The sequence below is a fragment of the Dermacentor silvarum genome, chromosome 6, assembly GCF_013339745.2.
Source record: "Dermacentor silvarum isolate Dsil-2018 chromosome 6, BIME_Dsil_1.4, whole genome shotgun sequence".
NCBI classification, from domain to species: Eukaryota; Metazoa; Arthropoda; class Arachnida; order Ixodida; family Ixodidae; genus Dermacentor; species Dermacentor silvarum.
In genome coordinates this window covers 152,008,580-152,029,393 of record NC_051159.1, presented here as the reverse complement: position 1 = coordinate 152,029,393, position 20,814 = coordinate 152,008,580, and the positions used below count along the sequence as shown (strand labels likewise).

The window sequence follows — 20,814 nt, the reverse complement described above, 5'->3', positions numbered from 1 at the left end:
TTTAATGTTTGCTGCTTCTGTAACCTACGACGTCATGTGAAAGCATGGTACTCAATTTGCATACGATCATTATTTGGTGCACCTTATCGCTGAGATTATATTCATAAATTTATCGTAATATATGGCAAAAGTTAATGTACTCACTTCGTGCTCGAATAGTTTTGTTATTTTCATCGTAAATAAAAAAGCATGGTCTTTTTTTTTTTAACCAAACCTGAAAAAATTTATTACCAACATGCGCGCAGGGACGACACAAGGACGCACGCAAAGAAAAGGAGCGCGAGCACCCAACACATGCACACCTTGTTAGTGACACTTACAGGTAAATAAATTGCATGTTCATGCCCTCATGTTATTATATCGCTGGTGGCAATTGCGGCACACGGGCATTAACCTTCGTCACATTAGGCAAAATTAAAAGGCGGCCGCGTTTCCGCCGAGGGACAAAGAACTATAGAACTCCAGCCCCCCCCCCCCCCCTCCCCTCCCCCCCTCCTTTGCTATGAAAAAAGAAAAGCGGATAAGCCAAAAGAGTTTTGCAGGGAAAATGAAATCACATTATTCCGCGTCTGTGTGCCTTTACGTGCACCGCCGTGTAAATGAACCCTTCTCCCCTTTCGTGAAGCCCAGGAGAAGACAAAAGCAGCGCCGCGCCTCTTGCGCGACTGCGGCAAAACCTACAAAGACAGAAGCAGAGCGAACGGAGCGGATGTTGCTCGGGGCTCATTTAAAGAGCTGCTCTCTCTTTAATGACTCCTCGCCGTCGTCTCAAGCACAGCTCTACGCCGGACGGTCAGATAGTGGACTCGTATACACCTGCCCGAGACTTCCTTTTTCTTTTTTTTTTCCTATAGTGCGTGCACCGCGTAAAGAGAAGAAACCACTTTCTTCGCGTTCCTGTTTTGCTACCTGTCTCCGAGAGAGAGTGAGAGTCCCCTACGTTTAAAAGGACAGCATTTCACGCGCGTATCGCAGCTTGTTAAGCGCAACTTCCTCCTCGTCCTTCTTCTCCAGTCTCGTTCGCGAACGGCGCCCGAATCTTCCTCTGTTCGGCCAGCGAGAGAGGAGCTTGTCCTCTCCGCGTTGTGACGGGCCGCAATTTGGGCACTGGAGCGCGACGAACGGGGCGTATCTCGCGTTGCGTCACAGCATCTGTCGCGACAACCGACCACAGAACTTCCGTGCAGCGTAGAAGAAGGTGAACGATCGCAGGTATAACAAAAGCGAACGCGTTTATTAAGTGAACCCTGCAAACGCCTGCAATGTGGAAGCGTATTAATGAAAAGAAGGAAAAAATAAGAAAAGCAACCCTCCTTAATGCAGCAATACGCTGAAGAAAGAAAGAAATTCTCCCCACAAAGCTCTGCAAGTGAATAAAGACCAGGGGTGGCTCGCACAAACATTTAACAAAGAAAATAATAACGAATTTAGGAAAGCGCTCTAGTGCGCACTAGGAGTTGTCTAGAGAACGTTTAGGAACGCGTTCTTTAATTCGCTATTATTTTCGCTATTAAATGTTCGTGCAAGCCGCCCCAGTACAGGTCCGGAAACTGAACCCGAGGCTACCGCCTGATCGAGAGTGCAGCTCTACCGGCCCAGCTAATGGAGGCTTGTGACTATAGCAGAGTGAATGTGGTGCAATGTTATGTCCTCAGAGAAAGACGAATTACGTTTCAGTAGTGAAGCTTCGTCTTCGAGCGACACGTAATGGTTCTTCTTGGAAGCTTTGTGAAACACTCAGTTTGATGAGAAGTTATTGCTTTCAGTTGGTGGGATCTGTTTCGTCGCCCATGCGGTGAGACCTCTGACAACTGCTGGGTGGCTGCGGTATAGTATATTTGGAGTCTCGTGAACAGTATATGACATTTCTGTGACGCCGGTGTGGAGGCCTACGGAGAAATTAACTAAGGCAAGCCGGCTCCGGTATTTTTTGCAGCCCGCAGCGGTCGGATGCATAACCTACCCGTGTTATGAGCATTGTCATAGTCCCTCGACGTATTTAGAGCGTACCAAGAAAGTAAACCTCGCTCCCTATATGTGCCAGTAGCGACGTAATTTTTGAGATTTCCACAGAAAGCAGGTGGTGGGATACCCATCAGTAAAACGTTCTGGCAATTAAAAAAAATAAAAAATAAGAAAAATTACATGTACACTGAAAGACAGTGTTCGTGAACAATAATTGTTTTATCACGGCTACTGCGGGACGAGGTCGCACGTTCGAATCTCTCCATGACAACGACGCTTGATCAATATTGGTCATAAAATTCAGGAATGTCTGTGAAAAAAAGTCTTAATATAGTATGCATAAAAACCTTAATACAGTATGCATAGCTAACCTATATTGAAAGCTATTACTCGACGCAATGCTTCATTACAAAACGCTGCGCAGATTTATTGGGAATTAAGTACAAAGTTGACGAAGTTTTGCAAATGATCTGGCTGGTCTAGCGGAACGGGTTGTCAAAAGGATGGCCAAGCATGGCGACTTCACGATGGAGGTTTACGCTGCACAGAATTCCCAGCACGAGACACGTTATGGGGAGAGAGTGTTCCTTGAAGGCCGCTGCCACCGTGGGAAGTTACGTGCCGCGCTCGCAAACCGCTGCTAAGACCTGCACATAGCCGACGGAGCAAGCAAGCGCACTCGTCGCATCGTATGCGTGTGGCAACAGGTGCGCACTCGCACGTTGAGTGCTTAGAAAGACCTTCGTGTTGATGTACTATTCGATTGGTCATTTCAGTGCACTGAGAGAGAGCTCTAATGTTCGTGTAAAACTACAGTCAAGCTGTGTTACACAAAGAACTTTATTCGCGTTATTGCGGCTTTGTTAATATTATATGAGAGAGAGACAGGAGTGATAAGAAAAATTTGAGGTTAACAAGGCCGAGCCCGGTTGACTACCCTGTAAGATATAGAGGAGTGCGCTTATTGTCGTAATAAAACTTAGTTTGTTACTCTGTTAAACGGCCTTTGACGTTTTGCAGAGTAACAAAAGTGCTCGGAAGCCACCAATCGCATGTATTCATTACACTTTTATCACACAAACGGGAGTATATTGAGATTTTTGTGAACTTGGAAATAAGAAGTTGTTCGCGAAGCACACAGGTGGTTATGTAGGTTCTGGACATTCGAGCAAGCAATGTTATAAGCATGACTTGTTATTCAAATTAATGATACTAAAGTTGAATTTGATTCAACTGAACCTTTGGACTCGACAAAGGAATTTCAGGTGATAATACCACTGCCCCTAAACATTTATGTAGAAGGTACAGTGCACACGTTTTGATGCTAGCTTTCTCCCACTGCTTCTTTCTCACATTCTTGTGAACACTGTCCCAACCGATCATCGGCCAAGAGGGCAGTGAAGGCAATTTAGTGCTTTTTGAAAACTACCGACTTGTGCGAGCCTCTGACTGCGTGGTGCTGTCCACGCACGTGTACACACTCACTGCCTTCCTCTTTCTCATCTTGCTATTATCCTGTTCCCCTTTCACAGCGTAGGGTAACAAACCAGACGTCTCTTTAGGTAAAATCCCTGTCTTCTCTCTCTTTTTTCTTCCTTATTTGTTGTACAGTGCACGGCAAATCGTCCGGCGCACGGCAATACTCAAAGCAGTGTAGTAGCATGTCAGCCATGCCACGCTGGCAGACTCGCGGGATCCCGAACCGAGAAAACAAACGACTCCGGTGGTTTGGCCTAGCGCACGCACTTCTGAAATTCCGGATTCGTTTCGGTGGCGTGAGAAAGCTGTGCAGCCTGGCTTCTTACGCCGAAGGGCATTCAGCCTGTGTGTGTGTGTGTGTGTGGATGGAACAAAATATAAAAAGTAAAAGCGTTGCGCTGTGCAAACGAAACCGCTAACTCCCGAGTCACGAAGAGGAAGACCCAGGCATGCGTCCGCATCAACCACGCCTGGAGACTCCACGGTGGCTCTAGTGTACACACGCTGCTGCAATGCGGGCTTCGCGAACGTGTGCGCGTTCTTCTTCAGCCTAATGTAGGTTACGCGTATTAATGTATATACGTATATGAGCTCGAGCCGATGCGCCTCGACGTCAGAGGCGAGGCGGGAGGTAAATGTCTCTTTGAGTGCAGGATGTAGGTATAGTTACATGTGTGATACAACGTTTCCCGCGGTAAAGCGAAACTAAGAAAGAACAGGACCGATGCAAGAGAAGAAAAGAAAAGTGCAATGCGAACATGTGCGCGCATAGACGCAGGTTTTACCTTTGTCGGGCGATTGCCATGCCAGAACGAAAAAGAAATAGTAATAAAGCTATTAAGCGTAAGTGTAGGCAGACACGACGTAGGTAAAATAACGACTAAATGGCTGTCGCTTTCCGGGACATTTCGTGCGAGACTCTCGCTGCGTAGTGTCTCGCTGGCGTCGGACGAAGTAAACATTTTTTGTTCTTTTGTTTATTCTACTGGGCGAGGCGGAATGTGCCGTCAGACGAGCGCGTCATAGCTATACACCGGCTGCTATTTGAAGGTCGACGCTCTGCTGGTTTGTTTGTCTTTTCTTCGCTTTGAGCGAAGCGAATGTAACCGATAGGGAAGTCAAGGTCTCAATTCTCGCCGTGTCTTTCCAGATCGGATGATGGGTGAGACAGTCTATTTGAACTTACTGAACTCGTCGGCAACTTGCTTTACTGGTCTGTCTCTTTTCCATTTTTTTTTTCGACGGAAATGAATATAGGAGCTTTTGCTGCCAGGTGGTGGCGACAGCTCCTCATTTTCACTTAATAATTATTACAAAAATACGGTCTGAACTGAGGGCATCGATAGGGCAAGCTACATTTATTGCACAGTGAAATGTTTTCTCTCCATCTTTTTCTCCCACTATTTTTTAGGACCAGTCAAGGTGCAGTCCGAATATCAGAGCTCCGGAAGTAATTGCAACGTATTCTAGAAAGATTAAACTGAACTGAAGCATAACGCGGATACCCGTAATGCCAACGAGCTGTATGATACATATATCCGGAAGAAATTATAAACCGGAACATAAGAACAAGGAAGGCGGGAGTGACGGGACTGCGCACTCAGCATCACCCGTCCCATCTACGTGGCACTCCTATGTACGCCGCGCGGCAAATCGCTCTGGAGAGACCGCTAAGTTGGTCACGTCCATTTCGCAATAGCAAACGCCAGCAACCCACATATCTGTAACCTCCGAGTCCACGACGTACGTGTACGTTCTACATCACAAATGTCTAACTTCTATAGATCTTGCGCGTGGTTCAAGCAAGCGGGAAACAATTCCCCGCCGCAACAAACGAGCGAGCGGTGCAACACGGGTACATTATTTCCCGGTTCCCTTTTGTCACCAGCGCTCGTGAGACATGGAGGCTGCAGGCTGGCTGCTAGGCGAACCCGCGCAAAAAGGGAACGTTCAACAAAAAAACGAGTTGAAGTCGTGTCCACTTTCAAATACTTGTTTTTTTTTTCCTTGCCTCGTCGCGTCGGTGAAAACGAGTTTGATACTATCGCGCGCGCTGATCACGAGCATGTAATTTACGAAACGTTGTAAGACCGATAGCAACACTTTCTCCAAAGGACATATTTTTCTCGCTCTTCATTATTTAGTTTTCAAGCGCGCACAACCGCGCGGAACAGGCCTCGTTACGGTTTCGGCCATAAATCGCCGAGACGTTATCGCGTCCCATCGGCTCATTTCCCGTCGCTCGGAAGACGCATGCGTTCGATCTCAAATGCATCTAGGCTGCTGGCATCGATTTTCGTGCATTACAGGATAAGCGGCGACCGCTCAGCACTGTGCCGCGTTCCTGTTTACCGCTGCTAAGTGCGCGCTTTTCTTTTTTTGTCTCTTTTGCGCGAGCACAGACAGCACACACGAACAGTTGTAACGATCCGGTATAGGCCGCTCCGAAGGGTGCACTTATGCACACTGGGTCCTTGTCTTTGTAAGCGGCCTATAATAAGCTTTTTCTCCTTGGCAGCAGTGACTGGGGTTTTCCCCGGGCTCCTTATCTGGGCGACAGTTGGTTAAGTTCTGCAGGTCTAAGTGAGGTCTTACGGCAACGATCTAAGATGCAAGTTGCTAATCAAGTTATGATCTAGATGTGTGTGTGTGTGTGTGTGTGTGTGTGTGTGTGTGTGTGTGTGTGTGTGTGTGTGTGTGTGTGTGTGTGTGTGCGTGCGTGTGTGTGTGTGTGTGTGTGTGTGTGTGTGTGTGTGTGTGTGTGTGTGTGTGTGTGTGTGTGTGCGTGCGTGCGTGCGTGCGTGCGTGCGTGTGTGTGTGTGTGTGTGTGTGTGAGAGAGAGAGAGAGGGAGAGAGAGAGGGTCGAAAGCATGTTCATCCTGTCTTCATCAGAGAAAGAGAAAGAAAATTACACAAGTGATCAAGCACTTCCTGTGAAGAGAAAAACAAAACCAGACGCAAAGAAGACACGTTCTATAGATTATTACAGCTTGAGACCCTGCGGAACATGAATCCACTGACCGCGCTTGTGGACACCGTATCATTGCTTCGTTTGAACAGTCCGCGCGGTGTACCTATTGCTTACAAAGACATCTCTTCGTGCTTTGAAATTCATCCCTGTACCGTGTTACGGCGCCATTTTTAATTGTTATTGCTTACGGTGTAATAGCTTGTTTATTATATATTAAGAACAAACAATAGCAGCTGCTTTGCTTAGCGGCAAGCTAACAGAGCACGAAGGAGGCAGCTACTTCGGTCCATACTGTCGGGGAGAGACAACACCTGAACGGTAAATTCTAAAGAAGAATCGCAAAACTACAACAATGTACCTGAGGTAAGGGAGGTATTAGTGCGATTAGTCAGAACTTTGACATGCATACATCGCTACTTGTAGAGCAAAATTGAATTACTCCATTGTATATAAGGTCAACGAAATAATTAACGTAGTATAGATTTCTGTTTGAACCATCCTCTTCTCGCTACAATTATTCGCGATAATATACGGTACAACAGTCCAACAACTCACTTCAACGTGGAACTGCGAACACTAGCGTTCGACATTCGCCTGTGTCATGCCTTGCGTCCTCTTCTGGCAGGTATTTAGTGCTGTGACTAGTGATTCTATAGGACTCTATAGGGACTCTAGGAAGCAGAATTTCGGATGTAAGGCTTGAATTTGTTTAAAATAAGAATACTTCAATGGCTGCTTTTGCTTCGCAACGCCAGTGCTTCAGTGGATGGCGCGCGCTCGTGCCTATACAAGTCACCCCTACCCGAAGCTCAAGTTTAACCAGCACTTTTCTGTCGCGTTAACTAGCGTAGATTTTTAATTGCCTCCACACCGAGCGTGGACGCGTCGGCACGTTTTGTACCCCGCTGCGTGGTGGCGGAGGCGTTCGCTCACCAGGACAAAGCTCTGTCGCGGCAGCTTTGGAAACGACGCGGGGGCGCTGCACTTTGCGTCGTCTCGAACACAGAGGCGGTGGCATTGTGCCGAACCCAGTGCGACGCAGCGGCCCTTCTTTTTCTTTTTTTCCTTTGTGCTTACGCGTGGGAACCGCGGGGGCCGCCTTCGACGGTGTGGCCGGGGCCGACGCCATCAAAGAGCCCGCTCGCCCGCTTCTTCTTTTGTCTCTCTCGCACACACGCACAAGGACTCTGCCGTGTTCGCTGAGCCACGAGTCGCGTCTTCTTCTGCACGCGTCCTCTGTCTGTCTCTTTTTAACTAGGCGCCCGCTCCTATTCCTTTGTTTCTGTTTGTCGCTAAGTGCGGATGCATGTTCGCCTGCTCGTGCAACGGTGACAGGCATTTGGAACAAGGGTAGGTCCTGGATTCGTTTCTATCAGCTGTGGCAAGGCTTGGTATATAGCATCAGTATGTGCGGTAACTTATCCTATTATCCCAGTGCAGAGTAGCTGACTAGAGGAATGTACCTCAGACCGACCTTCTCTACGCTCTTTATATATTATTATACTTCTCTCTCGCTGATAGGTGACATCACATCCCTTACCAAAGTCTCTCTACAACGACACCTCGAGTCGCATAAAGGCCTTCGGCTATAGACTTTGTCCAGGTAACTTTCTCTCACTTTCTCTTCATATGACGCTACACTGGGTACGGTAACGTTCACGGCGTTTGTTATATGTGCATCGGGTAAGTTGCACGAGAGACTGGGAAAGTAAGAAAAATAGAACAAGAGAAAAAAAAAGACAACACATAGGGCTTGAAACATGCTTCGAGATGGATTGCTGAACGCTGGAGACACCAACAGCAGCAAGTGACGACATAACATATCACCATTTAGGGGCGAAGGTTCAATTCATTTTACTGAACGAGCGTGCTTGCTCGGCCTAATTTCATGCCTTTGATTCTGTTCTTTCCGCTTTTCGCTTTCTAGAAAACGGTAGCGAAAGGATTGTGAATCAAATTCGCGCGGTGCTCTCAAGTAAACGCAGTAAAAGGAGTGAAAGAATTACGCTGTAGATTAGTGGCAGCGGAAAATTAATAAGCGGCCTTTTCATGCATGTAGTTTCCTACTCCATAGTGATTAAGAGCTCGGTGCTTTTCTATTTAGGACGGAGCTGACGAAACAACGATATTCAAGGGAGCGTCATGGACCAAGAAATACGCCCCTTGCACACAATTACCGCAACAATCTGAGAAAGCGAAATATGGTTACTACGTCGTACACACGAGGAACATCAAATTCTACGCGAGGACGCGTTCTTTCGTTCCCGACGCCATAGGCATGCATACCTGCCCCATCCAGTTTGCCCCGTTTCGATCGCTACCACGGTTGCCCCAACATCCTCCGGGGGACCCCCGGACTCTGCTCTCGAACTTGCCCAACCCCGAATACATTACGGAACGTACAAATTAAAAGGCATCAGAACGCTGCATTACCTCCTTTTCCGAGATCGGAGAGAAAAAAGAAAGTATGAAAAAAAAAAAAGAACACTCACTCGCGTTACAGCGAAACTTGCCTCTTCCAACGTAGTACACACGCGGAAAGCGGGCACGAAAGAAGCACCGCAGCGCGCCGCGCTGCGGCAAGTTGCGGCAGTTGTGGCTCGCGTACTTTTGGATACATTGGAAAACGATTAAATACACAGGCAACACCAGCGGGTGTAGTGTGACGGGCAGCGAGGAAGCGCTCAACTTGGGTGGTCCGGCAGCTTCGCGCAGAACGCTTTTCGGAAGAGCAGGGGGGGCGGGGGAGGGGGCGGAAGGAGGGTCCTTGGAGGGATGCGCAATGTACGTGGAAAGAACATCGCGAACAGCGGGAGCAGCCTTGAGACAGCCGGCAGAGCTTTAGTTAACGTTTTCATCTCGTCTGGAGGCTAAGCCTGCGCAGGGAGCGGCAATAGAGCAGTGAATCGTACGTATAGAGACGAAAGAGAGTGCACGCCGCAGGCTGCATGAACGGTTGCCTTCACGCTGCGGTTCGCTCGGATTCTGGCACGCCGCGAGTTGCGTTGCTGACGAGGCGGGGGCCGCGCCTAAATGATCGTGATTACACGGCGAGCGCCCGCCGCGTAGGTCAGTCAGTGGGCCATAGGCGGGTGGGAGGCCGGAGAAATGACCATGCTGCACGATTGTTGTTGTTGTCGTGCGACTCTTACGTCTGTATTAGCAGCGCGCCGAAGACGCACGGCCGCCAAACTTCCGGCTGTCACCGGCGGGAGGCCGCCACTGCAGGGGAGAAAGCGATAAGGGAAAACGCGCTGGTGCAAGGAAAGGCCCGCGCGTTAAACCGGATGTAGTGCTTTGCCTCGGCCCGAACGTCCTTCTTGGCGTCATTGTCGGCCCCCATACTGCGTATTGTGACTGGAGAACACTGCTGCTCCATAGTGTACTGTAATCGACTGGCGATGCGGAGATCCCTGATTCCGTACGACATGGTACGACTATAGAGTAAGGCCTCTTCTAACATTGAGCATTGTATTGCGTGATTGCTGTGTGTGTGTGTCTGTAGGGGGGGGGGGGGGGGGGGTACGTGCGCGCCTGCATGGATGCAAGAACTGTTTGGCTTAATACAGAAACCTGAACAGCATATGTCACATCAAAGAGGGACGTTTCTTCCTACGTTTGTGGTACCTTTGTTCCAACAGAACGATGATGACGATAAAGTTTATTTAGCCTGATGTTTCACATCGTGCGGAATCTACCCAATGCTTAGCGTACCGTGTTCTCGCAATAAGTGCGCAAGTGCACTGTGCAGTTTTCTCTGAACAGAACGACCACCTGCGCCACTTCGCGCTGACGCGCACTGACAGAGAGTGCGTCCATGGCACACTCGAAATGGCGCGCCGCCGGAACCAATTAGCGAAGACTGGTTTCCGAACGGCGCGGAACGAACGACCGGCGCACTTGTTTCTGCCATGTATTAACTCTATGTTTCTGCCTGAGTGATCGAAAATAAGGGTCACTCGGCTCGCTAACCGACATTCCCATGGTTAGAGCTAATCGAGGTGCTCACGCAGCGCTGACTAACGGGCAGGGCCCTGCACGAAAATGCATCGCGCGTGGTCTTGCCGCACCGAAATTTAAGTACCTCGAAGAGGCTGACAGAATCGTGAGTGTTGAATATGAAGGCTTCATGTTCGAGGTATAGAATGAAGGCAGCAGTTGCAGATTAGGACAGTTTTAGACAACAAACAGGCAAAAGCTAGACGTCAAGTTGTGGCGCAATTTCACCGCAACTGCTTTCGTTTTTTGTGTGTTTCTTGCATAGAAGTCACTGGCTAACGTTCATGCAGGCAGAAATGAGTCGTCGCTAAAACGGCGTAGCGGAGGAACGGGCAATTTCAAATCTAGATAAATGTTTCGCTCGAGTCACAACGCTTCACAGAAAGAAGCCTGCCCTTCTGCTGTTGTACATTTCGAAGGAAGAGAGTCCTGAGGCCGGCTTTGAAGGTTCCGGTAATTTATGTGGCGCGCTAACGGCATGTTGTGGCGCTTAGCGGAGGGAGACTCGCTTCGTCAGGAAAGGAACCGGCCATAAAACACGTAAAGGAAATGGTGGCAGCTAGTAGGGGCGGGGCGGCGCGGATAGGCGGGAGACGGCGCCACTAGCCTTGCGCAACGCTGGCCAAGCGGGCTGACCGCGCCGAAGTTCGCCGCGATAATCACCTTTATATGCGCCGCAATGGCGTCTTCTCGCGGAACTTCATGAAACGCTCGGGCACCGCCTGCTTGAACGTCGTGATCAAGCCACCGACGGCGAGATTTCCTTCGATGCACGAGTACTCGTTTCTAGCACCATTCAGAGAGAGGGAGAGAGAGAGAGGAGTGATTCGGGAAAGGAAGGGAAGTTAACCAGGCTGAGCCTGGTTGGCCTGCACTGAAGAAGTGGGAAAAGGGACTGAAAGAATAGAAGAGGCAGTTAAGTTTAGAACTGAGGTTGAACAGCGCGAATAAAACAAGGACATGAAGAAACAAATAGCACAGACAACAGGCGCTGGTATTTGTTTCTTCGTGTCCTTGTGTTATTCGCGCTGTTCGACCTCAGTTCTAAATATGAACCAACTAGTCCTCATCAAGATGTTGCTAAGGCAGTTATACTCACAGTAGGTGTTGTAACCCCCCGCGTCCAGCCCCACCAGTCCAACGTGTACCTTCAGCGCTCTGTTCAACCCGCCGTGGTTGCTCAGTGGCTATGGTGTTGGGCTGCTGAGCACGAGGTCGCGGGATCGAATCCTGGCCACGGCGGCCGCATTTCGATGGGGGCGAAATGCGAACACACCCGTGTACTTAGATTTAGGTGCACGTTAAAGAACCCCAGGTGGTCCAAATTTCCGGAGTGCCTCATAATCAGATCCTGGTTTTGGCACGTAAAACCCCATAATTTTTTTTAGCGCTCTGTTCACATTGTCATTACAATTCAAGAGGTGGCTTTAGGTCGAATTTTCCTGATTAACAAAAACACTCTATCACTGTCTTGTGTTTACTCATTCACTCTTAAATTACTTTGAGTAAAACGCTGAAGAAATAAACATCGTCATCATCCTTGGTGTCATTATTATAATTATTAGGCATTTCATTTGCTCTTGGATTACTCTGGCTAAAGCAAGGAAATTGCCGATTATGTAAAGTGCTTGCTTCCCCCCCCCCCCCCCCCCCCCCGTAAGAATTAAACCCCCCCCCCCCCCCCCCGTCACAGAGATCCTGGGTGCACTACTGGTCACAGCCGACATTGCAGCAAGTGCACGAAATCTTGATATTCTGGGCGAAAAGCAGATAAAGTCCCAAAAAAATGTAATAATACTGACTAGGGGGTAGGCTGCATAAAGAATCAGTGCCATTTTTGACAACTTTAAACGTCACCCGACATATCGTTAGCAGGGCACATACAAAGGACAATTAGAAATATCATACACAAGGCAGGTAGGTAGGTAGTAAACTTTATTTAGGTCCTGAAGTAGTCACCCCCCGTTTTCATGGAGGGAGGACCGCGGGCCGCTCCCCCGTCGGCAAAAAAAAAAAAGGGGGGGGGGGGGCATTCGTGTTTGCTTAAGGGTTGCGAGAGTTGGTTTCAATTGAACTATTTCATCTATTCAATTAACAACGCAACCGTACTCTTCAGGTTTAGAACCGGTGCAGTCGTAGTTATTATAAAGCCATATTAACACGAACAACAGCGTTTAGCGTGCCTGTTGAGCGGGTTACAGTACGGAGTGGTACCACAATAGTTCTAAAGGCAACATTGCTTGCGTTTCTATGAGATGAATCTCTCCGTTACCTTGCAACAGGCTCTCTACTTCAACTGAAAAAAAAAAGAAGCATTAAATAAAGGACGCCGCATCACGACGTCCCATCCTCTACACCCCAACGAAGCCCGTTATAGTTACTTCCCGTTCGCACCAGTCGTAAAACTGGCGCCTCGCTTTGACCGTTCCATTGTGACCACCTTCTATTGGCTATCGGCAGTGTTTTCCCCATAGACCCACTTACACTTCGCAGAACTATAATAAAGGGGCTCCACTCGACCGTCCCCTATACATGCACCAATCGTCTATTAGCACGCAACAGCCATCTATCGAGATAGCGCGGCGACTGAGCAGAGACACAGGCGACGGGGACTCGTTTGCATTCCGCCCATTTTTCTCGCACACAGTGCGGTATTGACGAGGCTGGCGGCATACCTGCCGTTGGCGGTGTATGTGGTGGTTCGCTTGTACACAGCGCGATGTGGACGAGTCGTCCACACGTCTGTCGTTGCCTCGTCGCTCGACTTCTAAAGCAGCGCGATACGTGCCCGCAGGCTGCGTGTACTTAAAGTATAGGCGTTCGTCCGTACATTTACTACACACGATGGGACCCACGCTCTCCACCCATTGTCTCGGCGGCATGCCGAACAAGACCGGGCGGCCGGCAGGGGGCGCCGTGCGGGCATCGCACGCCCGCGCGTCGCCTCTTGCCCGGGTCACACGCGAGGTGCCACGGACGATCGAGCGCTGTTGCGATGATGCCGACGCCGACGCCGATAGCGTCGGGCTATAAATACGGTGGGTGGCAAGAACAAGAGGGAAGAAAGAGAATCCGCGGGGGCGGAGGAGCTGAAGAGTGAGAGGACAACCGTTTTGCGGTTCGGCTAAAACGGGGCAGCGTGCGTTTCATGATAGAACTGGCTGGCATCAAAAACAACTATCGGAGAGCCAAGTCTAGAAGACGTGTTACCGTGTTCTATATGAGCCCACATTTTCACCTGTCTTGTCAGTTATATGCCTGGTCGCCGGTAGACTTAGCAAGAACACGCACCCGGATGAATGATGAAAATTTTGAGTACAATGCCCCTAAAGCCAGTTGCCATAGCACCTATTCTTTCCGTAACCGCGGATGTTTGCTTTACACAACATGTACCTACTCAGTGATTGAGGCTGCAGTGGATTAAGTTGCATTTTTTTTTTACCTCTGCGCTACTTGAGATGTGGTTGACGGCATACAAATACGCGCCAACGCCCTGCATTGTTTCTTTTATGATCACTTGACGTAGCTGCTTTATTGCTCACACTGCTGTTGCCTGCTGGTCAGTGATGTTTTATTCATTCCGAAGGCCCTTTGTTATCAGGTGAGGGGTACTGCCTCGTTTTAGTAATAACAATAGTTATATGCTAGTAAGTAGTGATGCCCTGTTTTCAATTGTGTTGGTTAATCAACGAATGAGGAATGAAAGTATAGTAGAAATAAAATTAAGAACAAATAAAATATTTTGGTAGCGGTAGTAATTGATTGTTAATAAAACAAATAAAGCAAATAAATGAGGACGGGAGGGAAATTACTGCTGACCACCCTGCAACTGTCTAGCGCATGCGCTGCTGTCATCTGAACCGCGGTCAGTAGTGGCGGGATATGGGTAGGTGAGTAAGAGGACATGGGGAGATGATAACAGAGAGGATAGAAGAAAACAAGGCCCTTGTTTATTTATGTACAACCGATCGACTCGGTAATAAAGTAAAGTTGTTGATTCGGCGCTTTGGTTGTCGTACCGTCGTCTATGGTACCGACCAGCATGTCCCTTAAGCGTGAGAATTGCCGTTAGAATTCGGCCCCACAATGTGCCTGAGGCCAGCTCTATAGTTTGTACTACGCTGCACTCTTTTGTAGAGTCCGAACTGCTCAGAAAAGCGTGTACGCGCGGGACTATGGAGCACGATGCCAGTGGAGGAACGCTAGTATCGCAAGAGCAAAGTCATCATTGCTGAGCCTCGATCCAAGACCATCCGCGTGCGAACACTTCTGGAGTCAGTGGTTGATGCGGTGTTTTCGATATGCGCTTCTACTGCTGCTGCCGCTCCAAACAGCTAGGTCAAGTGGCGGTACTCTGCGGTCTAGCCCCGCCACGCCCACCTTCTTTTTTATTCTCCTACCTCTCGCCTGATTCTGATGTGCGAAGGACGTGCGCCGAAAAGTTCAAGAAGGAAATAAAAAGTTCAAAGAAGCGATGATTGAAAGAGTGCGCTCTTCGCTAGGCTGCTTGAATTTTTATTTCTTTCCTTCTCGCTTGCGCTCCTTCCAAAGTGCTCCCCCGCATCACCCTCATTTTCTTGTAACAGTCCTATTTCTCACCGTAGCCACAAATCTTTCGTCTTTTGTTTCTTTAAAAAGGGTCTGCAAAGCGTGAACTCTGCATCGTTGTCTTGACGCCCTCTTTCTTGGCAGCCGAAATTATGATGTATGAGTTGCGAACGGGGTCAAAAGAGGGCACTTGATCGCAACTGTGGCATGCAAATGATTTGAAAAAAAAAAGTGGGACGGTCGATGCTTGTATAAAGTCTTCATTCTTCCTCCTTCTTTTAACACCAACCATGCGGCCTTCAAGGCTTGAACGAATGGAGGCACAGTGTGAAGACAAAACCACGCGGCAAGTGAAATTGAAGGGATGCGCTTAAATCGGGTCAGGAATACTTGAGTACTTTTGTTTTTGCATTTACCCGGATAGCAAGTCCTTTCTGAAGCTGTATCTATGCAAGTACCAAACGTTGAGCTAGGCCTTCATCGGAAGAACAAAAATAACACGGTTGTGTTTGTGTATGCCGCTGCGGCTGTGAGGTTGGAGGCCCTTTTGCGGCCTAACCGAACACTTCTGTACGAATCAGCATGTTTTGGTCAAGGCATTTCAGAAAGCGCCAATATTAATGTTTGTCTATTTCAAGTTCATCATGATAGAAACAATACAGCTTATAAAAACTGCAAAGTCAAACAAAGCTTAAGCTTCACCTATTCAAAACGCACCCGGTCGCTACAGGAACCTGAACCGTTAACTTACACCGCTCCGCAGTAGTCCCGGCACGTGAACGGCGTGCATAAGTTTTTAGGGATTCGATAGAGTTCTGCACTCTCTGCGTATTCATCACGAAAAAGAAACAGCGCAAACACTCTACATAACAGACACGCAAGATGCTCTCGACTAGAAGTGAAACACACAAGCACGACGGAGAGAGACCAAGATAAACACAAAGGACTGTAGAAACAGTTCTGTCATGTGTACGTACATACAAAACAGGACCCGTATTCACAAAAAGTTCTTACGCTAGTAAAGTTTGTAAGAACAAGAACAGTCCAATAGGGGCAGCGAACATACCATTAGCGAAGCCGCCGACCAATCAGAAAGAAATCTTACGAACAAAAACCTTTGTGAATTCGGCTCCAGATGCTCTGCATACGGGTCTTCACATGCGATATGTCAGCAGGACATGACGAGACAAGCAAGAGTTAAAGGAAGAGATGCATAGCAGCACGTAGACAGCAGGGCGAGGCATGACAGAGCCCTCGCCCAGTGCATTTACTGCGTGGATGTGTTCCTGTTGATCGCTTCTTGTAATGTACTGTCTTGTGCCATATATACTATGACAAAGAACACTCGCTTAGCTAGCACTCAATATATGCAATGTCGTCCTTGCTTGAGCTTCGAAGTTTACCAAGCTCTTATACTTCATTCTTCAACAGTGTCTCTCCCATACCTTACGTTGTAAACGTTGGTAAATCATTGCATGCAGGCGAAGTGCTAATAGAGCGTTCCCCGTTAATGTGAACTGCAATTTATAGAAGGATTCCAGAAGTATTCACAGCAAGGAGGCCACAGTAACAAGGAACTAGATTTTATCCTCGTCCTCTGGCGCATTTTCTGAATTTGTGAGTCACGCGACATAGGTCTGAACACCCAACTGACCCCCACATCCCTTCATTCCTGGCCTGAGTGTTGTAAATAAACTCCACACTGAAAAGTTCTTACATCTTTCGTGGTGCACTTTTGTCACAAAGCAATAACTGTCATCTTCACCGAAATCATTTTCCCACAGCCAGCTATACTATATACCCGGTTCTTTCCCGTCATCTTTGTATTTGTATTTGTATCCATCATGTTCTTTGTCAGTGCCCCCAATACAGTGTGCAGAGACAATCGACTTCCGTCGTGCTCAACCAGTCGGACGACCAGCCTCTGTCGGAAGAACGAATTCTGCAACATGTACGCGACTTGACATCGCATCTGAAGGCCGTGCAAGCGCTACTGCGCTTCTTGAAATCGACCGGCCTGTGTGAACGTCCGTGATCGGAACGCCTTTTCTGTTACCTATTCCTGTGTTGTTGTTTTTTTTTTCTGCTCTCTGTCTCTCTCTCTTTGCCCCCTTTACAACCGCTATATCCCCCACCCCAGTGCAGGGTAGCAAACCGGAAACTCTCTTTGGTTAACCTCCCTGCCTTTCCTCTCTCTCTCTCTCTCTCTCTCTGTCTAAGCTTTCCGTATAGGCAGCCAACTGGCACGCGTTGAAGAAAGAAAACGCACACATGAATTACAAGCAAGGGCAATTATCCTCGTGTGACAAAGGTACACCGCAAAAACGCTCAAACCTTTCGAGGATGTTTTTCGCAGCGTCGGCGCTCGGCCAACTGAGATGTGCGCGCTGCGTGCATCCGCAGAAAAAGACGCAACATCGCATCCATAGCTTGTCGCATCGTGGCTGCTCGGCTATACATCCTCCGCACATCTCACCTTTACGCCGATATGCACGTGCGCCAAACAACCGCGGCGGATAGCTCATTAACGACACGCGTGGGAAACTGGCAGTCACGACTGACCTTGCTCCTCGGTCACTTGACCGGGCCGTGACGGTCGCTTTCCTTGGAGATTGGATACAACAGGCATACGCGCAAAGCTTTCTCCGTTGCTGTGTGTGTGCGTGTACACTCACGTTCTTCGCTATCAAATGGAGAGAACAATGCCTTACTCTGCCGACGGCCGCTGGCCACGCGCCGTTGAAGAGCTCTTCGACTCGGGAGCAACAGAAGCGCCCCCTAAACATGTGCACGACAACAAAACCAACGGCAGGGCAACAGTTCAGCTGCTCCGTAAGCGGCCGGTGCAACTACAAATTACAAGTCGGCGAGCGTTGTCTCGCTAACTATGGAACGAAAACGGGCCCAGTCAAGTCGTTGGCCTTTGGCCTGCAGAAATATCCATCCCTGGGAGAAATGAATGGCTCAGAAGAAAGAGGCAGCTTTTTTTTTCCCCTTCTATTCTTTCGAGCAGAATTATTACTGTAAATCCGTTCATCAGATAACAACAAAGATGCAGGTCACTGTAATTTTTCTTACACATTTAAACGAGCTCGTGATATATGACGCTATCGGTGCTCGCATGAACTTCCCTTCTCTTTTGTCTATAAAGTATAGATATTGAACGTAATCCCTTGTGGCCTAGACAGACTGGACTTGGATTCTCCAACTTGAGTTATCTTTGCTGCTTGAAGGCAAAGCTTTTCAAGAGCGGATGATTACCCTGGCTGGGTGAACGCTCTGCTTATTATCCTTACATCACATCGCAAGCACAACGAGTGGCAGCTTTATGTGATTATTTACCATAGTTTTTATCAGAATTAATTCATCAGAACCCTTACGTGATTATTTCTCAGGTCACAGATTAAAACTTTCATCAGATATGAGGACATGGAAGGTGGTCTTTTTTTGTCTTTTTTTGACCGGCGGCTATCTGACGCATAATATACTCGTACTTGTCGCTTTACAAGCGTCGAAACAGATGAGGTCGACCTCGCTTGCATGCTGATCAACTATCCTTGCAAAATGATATACAGCATATCGAATGCGGTGTCCCGCAGTAGCAATATATATTTTCTCTGCTTAGACTATATACTTTTCAGGACCGGCTTGATAAATTCTTTGTAAACAGTAGTCTATATGACTTCAAATTTTCTCAACGTTCACCCGACCTTAGCAAGTAACTTAACGCAAAAAAAAAAATCACTGACACAAGAAAGGGAGCCAAAGACCAAATGGAAAACCTACTAGCCCAACAATTAATTCTTCACACGACCTGCTCATGCTATTGAAGTTCTTGTAGTCATGAACCTTCTTTTACTCTCTCTCCATTTCCACCGTAATCCACGGACTTGCTCTGTCAGCGTTCGGTTATTTCGTTATATACTTTTCACAATACATTCGAACCAGGATATATCGAACCGACATATAACGGACAGCAGTAAAATGCCCTTGAAATTTTTTGTATAATTTTTTAGAAATTTTATATATCGAAATACCTATATATCGAACTTTTCTTTTTTTCATCGCCTTCAGATTCGATATATCAGGGTTCTACTGTATTTTGCACGTTCATTACCTCATTTTCTTTCCTAGTTAACATAGCCCGGCCCAACTTCCCATGTTTCACACTTAATAAAGAAGAAACAGAAAATGAAACCCGCACGCAGCGCCGATCAGACTGAACAAACATGTCACAAGGGACCAAAAAAAAAAAAAAAAAGGGAAGGGAAGCGTATACCCCTCTTCACTTTCTGAAGGAGCGGTTGCTTTGATGTCAAACACGCATTCAGCGCCACTTGACATCTCTTCTTAGCGGCGCAGCGGCACACATCGAGCATGCGGCGATGCCGTGGGGCGAGGCGCGAGCGAATGAGTCGCTTGTTAGGGTCGGCTGGAATTTAGGTTGCACGCGAATCGGACCCGCTGTGACGCTCCGCTCGCCGCCTCGGAATGTGCGCCCGCCTGCCTGAGATGCGGCCTGCAGAGTCCTTGCCGTTGACGCCTGGCTCCGCTCGGGACGTCGCCGAACGTCGTTGATATGTATAGCTCGCCCGGAATAGAAAGGAGGCGCGAATTTGAATCGCAGTTTAAAAGCAACCGAACGGAGGCCACGCACTGCGAAGCAGCACTGCTTAAAGAGACACTGTAAAGAGAAACACTGAATCAGTTAAGATTGATAAAGTATTATTTCAAAGCTCTTCATTTCGCGCTAAGAGCTTGATCACTAAGAGAAAAAAGAAATGAAGGACGAATTTGCATTTCTTGAATTGAGCGCAGAAACGACAGCGCCGGTATACGGCAGTGTGACGTCATGAATTTCAAATTATTTTCTCTTAATTTCGGCTTTGCCGGCGCACTAAACGTTCTCGGAACTTGCCAAGGTCAGTCTTTGGCTCTTTGGGAATCCAACGTCACCCATTTTTACCGATAAACCATTAATCAGGCCCGAATGCATGGAGTCAGAATCACTGACGTCAGAGCGAGTTGGTGCTTCGCCAACTCGCTGTCTTTAAGGTATCTTCACCATTCGTCCTTCGTTTCTGAGTCTTTTCTGGCTTACCAAGCCTCCTCTAAATTCAATTCTATGTTATTGATAAGTAAATTAGTACAAAAACAGTACTATACAGGAAGCTTGTCTTTTTGATTCTTCTGTAGTGGCATAATTCAGAAATACAGCTTAACTCATGCCGAATTCGCCAGTAGTGTTCATCTTTAGTGCCCACATAAAGGAGTATACTGACGCATATTTTTGAAGTTGCAGGAACTCTGCTACAGGCTTCTCGCGTGTGAAAGGATGGCACTAAGGAAGTATGAAGGTCTAGAAACATTAATAACATATCTTAATTTGGTACTAAAGTTGTTCTCGAAATGCCGTACCTGGCGTCATCGACAATATTGTGCCGCCATGAAAAAGATCCACATTTGCGGACCTTGTAGAAATAATAAGAATAATAAGAATAGGCTATATAAGAATATTAATTGCACTAAAATTATAAGTCGACAATCTATGCTCACTTCAATGACCACACTCTGGTCGCTGCGCAGTCGGTGCTAGTGTATGAACGTCGTGGACGGCACTAGATGAAATTTTTTAACAGGTTATCAATGTTCTGATACTGCCAAAAAACTTACATATACGAGAAGTGACGTCGATTACCGCATGGCACAGGAAGATGGAGACTTCAAGTGAACAGTGATCGAAGAAGAGATGTCTCCGGAGCCAGCATTCGGAGACTTATTGTCTTAGGGTGAATCGACCCCAACAGGTAATGCAATGATGGATGTAATAGTGGAACTTTTGTGGTGGATAT

At 47.8% G+C, this 20,814-nt stretch overlaps 1 protein-coding gene across 3 annotated transcripts in view; it reads right to left on the bottom strand.

The window, feature by feature from the left end:
• The window catches only part of LOC119456248 (uncharacterized), a 104,161-nt gene that overhangs the window by 13,356 nt on the left and 69,991 nt on the right, over nt 1-20,814 (bottom strand). The gene's annotated exons all lie outside the window — the stretch shown is intronic.